This window comes from Camellia sinensis, chromosome 6, assembly GCF_055761805.1.
Source record: "Camellia sinensis isolate YWXY chromosome 6, ASM5576180v1, whole genome shotgun sequence".
In the NCBI taxonomy this organism is placed as follows: domain Eukaryota; kingdom Viridiplantae; phylum Streptophyta; class Magnoliopsida; order Ericales; family Theaceae; genus Camellia; species Camellia sinensis.
Genome location: NC_138966.1, coordinates 102,757,703 through 102,764,407, shown reverse-complemented (window position 1 = coordinate 102,764,407; position 6,705 = coordinate 102,757,703).

Genomic DNA, 6,705 nt, shown 5'->3' with positions numbered 1-6,705 from the left:
GTTCATCCACCCGGGGGAACTCCGACGATCAAGTCAGTTCTCAGTTTATCTCTCAAAGATAGCAAATAGTGTTTAACTCACAAGCCAGAATACAAAAAACGTACCTTAAACCCACGAGGGTGCCTTACTTTTATAGCCAGTACTAAACTGATCCCTGTAGAAGCCTAGCTTCAATGGACTCTGGCTCAATGCTTATGTGGGACTCTCAAGTAGATAAAGATAAACTCCCTAAGAATTTTATCTTTATCCAGACTGAGGTCCTCCCCCAATCTAGGACTCTTGTCCCTTATCCACTTATCTCGGATTCCGATATCTTTGCAAATAACCTCGGCAACATGACCAATACACGTGGCACCTTGGCTGACACTCTGGTGCCACATTGGTCACGTGTTGTCATTCACAAAATATGTCCCCACAATTGCCCCCTAGGTTCTATTACCTCAACATCCTGAGGTGATGGAACCTACATCGTTTACCCACATTGCACGTTGACTAAGATTTACTCTATCCTTCATGGTTGAGATCATCACACGTCGACTTAACATGACCAAAACTCTACAGTCTACTTTTGTCAATGACCAAGAACCAAGTTCTTGAAGTTCCTCAACCAAGACTGTTCCCCTAGCCGAGGTTCTTACTTCATTAAATCAAGAACTCCAAGAGTTTCATCTGTGTATGAGCTGTCACACATGGTTTTCTCAACCGTTTTATCCACGCGTCCTTTTCTCATTTATCCATACCTGACACACGCCATTAGGTCGCGTCACTTCTGCGCGCGCCGCCTGACAGGCATGTCGCCCAAGGCACATTCATTGTGGTTTTGCCGTCCTTTCGTGTTTTAACAAAAAATTATTTCCGTCTTTTCACTTCACATCTTTTATTTTGCTCAAGCTTTCTCTCTCTAATGCTTCTCTCTTCCAAACCGTCATTGTCCAAGTTCTCAAGCTCTGCAACTCGCTCCGTTCACCCCCTCCGACGAAGCATTCACCGTTCTGCTCCATTCACCGTCACCGTCTGACTCCGGCGTACCTCATACCGGCGTCATTCTCTTCGATAAGTCACTGTTTTCCCCCTTTTTAGTTTTTGATTTATTTCAAACTCTATTGCGTAGTTTGTTGCCATTGTGAATCCGTTCGTGTTCTTGAATCTATGCCTGTGCTTTAAGTTTCATCATTTGTGTGTTGGGTATGTTTGTTTGCGATTTTGTGTTTATCCAATTTGTCTCTGGGTCTATACATGCACATACGAACTGCTCATACACTTGTTGTTTTTGTAATTTGCCATCGTTCTTAGTTTTTGCATATCTACACACATTTTATTCATTGTTCTTGAAATTCTGTTTGTTTTCTTGAGTATGAATCATTGTTCTTTTCTGTTTTTCTTGCTTTATTTCCAGATTCTTGCCTTTGTTCCTGTATCTGCATAGATTTAGGTTTGGGATTTGATCTAAAACTCTGCTCTTTAGGAAAACCGAACCAAAACCCCCGTAGATTCTTAGAAACTTTTACTCCAGTGGTTTCTAGGGTTTAGCCAAGATAATTTGCCACTTTCCAAACCTCTTTCCAAAAAACCTGAAATTGGACCAACTTTGGCCGAGACAATGGGCATGTTCAGGTGGAGAGTCGACACCCCTTCTAAGCTAGAGTACTTTAGGATAGAGTTCTTCATCCCAGCCGATGTTCAACTTAAGCTGGCAGGAGAGGAGGACTCCATCATGCCTAATGGGGACCCCATGCCTTTTCCCGTATTTGCTTTCATAGAGTGTGGACTTAGATTCCCTCTAAACATCCTTTTTGGACAAGTCCTTCATTACTACAAGCTCAACCCGATGTAATTGGCCATTAACTCCTATAGAGTCATTAATGGTATAATTGCTCTAGCTAGCCGAGAAAATGTTAGGATAACACTAGCCGATATCCAATACTGTTACACCATGTGTGGCCTGAAATCCGAAAACGGCTACGTCTATTACCTCAAGCCGAGATTCATAGCCTACAAACTCATAGCCGACCTCACAAACTCCAACAAAGGTGCTGGAGATGATTATTTCATTATCTCGGGTAACTGGGAGTTCTCACCTGATGACGACCGCCACCTCTATCCTTTAAGCCGATCAGTGTTTAAAGAGGGTGATGGTAAGAACCAAGTGTCACTTTACATGCTTTTAAGTCTTATCACTTTATTCCCCTTATATGTTTAATGTCTAATTCTTGTACTTGTAGTTCTCCCTCAGCCATCAAAAGATTTCCGTAAAACCTTCTTCCCTAGCAAAGACTTTAAGAGGCTGCTGGGCTTGCCAATTGACCAGCACAAAGCCCCCTACTGCTCAACTATATACCGACATACAAATCCGCACTACCCGACGTCCCCAAGAAAAACAAGTCTCCACCTTCAGCAACAACCTCCCCTACCACTTCATCACCACGGCCTGACCAAGCCTCAACTTCTGATCCAACGGAGCAACCATCAACATCTGCTCCACAATTGATTCCTCCTACACAGTGCCAACGTCGTCTCCGAGTTTCGATTTCTGCCCCTGCCTGTAGAACCTGCAGCCGCAAACGCTGACTTTCTAAGTCATCGGCCTACGACCCAACGAACCCACCTACTGCACTTCTAGCTATACACTTTGGTACCAAAGTCACAGTCGCCTCCACTACCGATGAGATGGGCCGTAAACTGACAGTTGTTGAAGACCTTCTCGCCAATATCCTTGGGGTTGTCACCGTGTAATCCTCATCCTTCCCATCCCAATCAAATCCAAAGCCAAAAAGGATGAAGAAGGTCAAAACAAAGGCCACAGTGACTCAGATCGATTCTGAGAACACTGTGCCGATTTCCAAACTTGTCGAGGCTGAAAAGAGCACCCCCCTACCGATAAACGGCCAGCCAAGGCGCCATCATCCAATGCCCTACCGGCCAAAAAGTCGAGGTCCGACCACCTAGAAGGCATCAACTACTCCCGAAACATGACATGGGCACCCGAGGTTATGGTCGACGACAGACCCCTTACTGTCAGTGATAGTGCGGCAAATCTTGAAGTTGGGGTAGCCTTGTCAACGGTTGTTTTTCTGCCCGAAGACATGAATCGCATGGCCGAGTTACATGAGTATGAGAACTTTGCTCTCATGATACAACACTCAATTTTGGTAATCCTCTTATACTCATTTCCTTACAGTTCTTTCTATACTTAGAAAAAATCTCACTAATTTGTTCTACTTCTTGTAGGCTATTCAGCATGCTCACTCATATGCTGTCAAAACCGAGATAATGAGGAAAGAGTTGGCAAAAAAAACCAAAGAAGCAACCATACTCCTATCCTCACTTAATAAAGCCAAGGCCAACAACTGAGCTCTAATGGACCAGGCCAAGGATACCAAAACTGCTTAGAGTTTGGCCGAAGAGAAAGCCAAAATGGTCTACGATGAAGCCGAGGCCGCAAGAGCTGATCTTGTAGTAGCCAAGGCCAAGGCAGTTGATATACAGGCCAAGCTTTAAGAGGTTCTTGCCTCTAAGGAGGCCGAGGTAAAGGCGGCGGATGAAAAAGCATTCGAGGAGAGGCAGGCCGCCATCTGTGATCAATACAAACAACAAGTCAACTTGGCTTGCAACCGAGGTTTTTACCTCGGTTGTTACCTCGGTTGGACGACGACCCTCAACAAGTTAGTTGTTTTCATGGACTCCGACCTTCGAGACATCAACCAGCTTGAGGTGTCTTTCCCTCCAAAGCCCGAAGATGATGCCGAGGATGATACAACTGACGAAATAGAGAAAGAGGCTGCCACTGATCCCAAGTCTCCTACCCTCAACGAGCAAATAGACTTAACTCAGGATGAGGAGGATGACTTGGTTTCCAAGGGCGTCTCTCCCAAACCAACTACCTCTGAGGCCAAGGTCCGGTGCGCCGAGATGAGTCTGGATCAGACTTTGCTGGAGATAGACATCGAGATAGCGGCCGAACAAAATGCAACACCGCCATCCGAGGTTAAGAAATCACAAATTAGTCCTAGTACTTAGGATGTTTTATCTTTTCTTTGTACAGTCTCTTCTTTTAGTTGTATTTTGTTTTTGTCTGAACAATGTTTAGCTTCATATTTGGCCGATGTGCCGCTTATGTAATTTGAACAAGTAATCTTTTTTAGAAAGCAAGTTTCCTCATTTCTTCTAAGTGTTTGAAATGTCTTCTTTTCTCTTATGTATGTTTACCACTTTCAAACTAAGAATAATTTTGCATGTCTTCAAAGTATACCTTTAACTGTATAATCTCCTCGGAGTAAAGTACCTTGGACATACTTCTGATTGTTTATCTTGGCCTTGGCTTAGCACTTAAAAATATTTTGAAATATTTTTACAAGTGTTGTTTCTTTAATCTTGCCACTTCACTCTCACTTACTGTCTTCTATCAAGACTTTCGTCTTCTATTCTTCCCAAGTTTGGCAACTTGGTCATATCGGCGAGTACGTATGTCGGATACTTCTCCCAATATAACCTGACTAACTTCAACTAGTAAATTTTTCTGAAATTTCAACAAGTGTTAAATTTCAGCAAGTCTAAAACACTTCAAAGTTTTAAGCCCATTCATCATTTTCCAGCTCTCTACCCCCTAATGTGAACCTAAGTTTCATTTATGTTCACATTAAACACGTACAATCTTTCGCCGAAGTCAGATTCAAACAAAGACTAGCCAAGATTCTCAACCTTGGTTTCTCTATTAATGCACTTAGTTTCATTCCAAGTTTAATTTTGCCGACATAGCAAGTCTTAGTTCAGCTCTATTATATGCGAGTATAATTCAACTCTATCATATAATAAGTCTAAGTTATTCGTCATGTTTCAATCAGAAAGATCGCCAACTTAGTTCAACTCTATTATATGCAAGTATAATTTAACTCTGTCATATAATAAGTCTAAATTATTTGTTATGTTTCAATCAGAAACATTGCCAACTTAGTTCAACTCTATTATATACAAGTATAATTCAACTTTGTCATATAATAAGTCTAAGTATTCATCATGTTTCAATCAGAAACATCGCCAAAGGACTGGTCAATCCTATCACACAAATTTCACATTCTTAAAAAATCAGGCAAAAAAATTTTTATTACTACCTCGACTAAGAAAATTATGACATAAATTTCAAAAAACAAAAAAATCTAATGATAGAAAAACTTTAAGTTGCAAGTGTTCCATGGTCCTGGCAACTCTTTGCCTTCACTGTCCTCAAGTCGATATGCACTATTGCCGGCTACCGAGATGATTCTATAAGGTCCCTCCCAATTTAGGCCCAGTTTTCCCTCTCTAGGATCCTTCTTGTTGCCGACCACTTTCCTTAGCACCAGGTTCCCAACTTTGAACTCTCTCAGGTTGACGATCTTATTATAAGCCCTAGCCAGTTGTTGCTGGTATGCCCCCAGCCGAATTGTTACTCTCTCCCTTTTCTCCTCAAGTAGGTCTAGATCTCGGGCCAAGAATGCCCCGTTAGTCTCATTCTCTATTCCTTGAGTTCTGATCCCTGGGATGCTAGCTTCTAGCGGGATAACTGCTTCTGTGCCATAAGCCATGGCAAATGGGGATTCCGTAGTTGATCTTCTCGGCATAGTCCGATATGCCCAGAGTACATTGGGCAATTCTTCCACCTATTTTCTATTTGCTGCTTCCAGCCTCTTCTTGATCCCATCCAAGATAGTCTTATTGGATGCTTTTACCTGACCATTACTCCGAGGGAAACTTGGAGTGGAGTAATAGTTCTTGATTTTGTACTTTACAATGAAGCTTTTGATTAGCTTACTGTCAAATTATGTACTATTGTCTGCTATTATTGCCCTTGGGATCCCAAACCTAGTGATGATGTTCTTCCATATGAAGTTCTTTACATCAGTGTCCCAAATTTTTGCAAGGGGTTCAACTTCTACCCACTTTGTGAAATAGTCAATTGCTACCAGCAAGAACTTCCTCTGTCCAATTGCTTGGGATAGTTGTCCAACAAGATCCATGCCCCATTGGGCAAATGGCCAAGGGCTAGACACTGGGTTCAAATCTGTTGCTGGTTGATGTATCAAAGGGGCGAACCTTTGACACTTCTCACACTTTCAGACATAGGCTTCAGCATCCTTCTGCATGTAAGGCCACTAGTACCCCTGAGTAATGGTCCTATGAGCAAAATATCTACCCCCAGCATGGCTTCCACATACTTCTTCATGTATTTCATACAATAAGGCCAAGTTTGGCATCCTTAAAGTAATCCATCTTTTTATCTTTTTATCTTTTTTTCATCACATCACCTTTCTACTTTTCTGCACATTTTTTCGTAAAAAGACAAAAAGTGCACTTATTTAGCTCATCCCAAACAACCCCTAAGTCTTCAACTTGTGAGGGATGCACACATCTCAAAAGGGGACCAATAAAAGACCTTCTGTAGAGATGTCCTTCTGCTGTCAAGCTAAACCTAACCGACTTCAGTCTGGTCTTGTGTGCTTCTTTGTGGTCATCTGGTAACTTCCTATTTCTAAGGAACATTACTATTGCATCCATCCAACTTGGACCCATCTCCGCACACATTGATTCGTACTCTATGATCAGTGGTTCCACACTTGGGTCTGACAAGTAATCAATCATTATTGTCCTTGCCTCCCCTGATTTCATTACACTAGCCAGGTTAGCCAAGGCATCGACATGGCTATTGTCATCTCGGCTAACTTGTTGTAG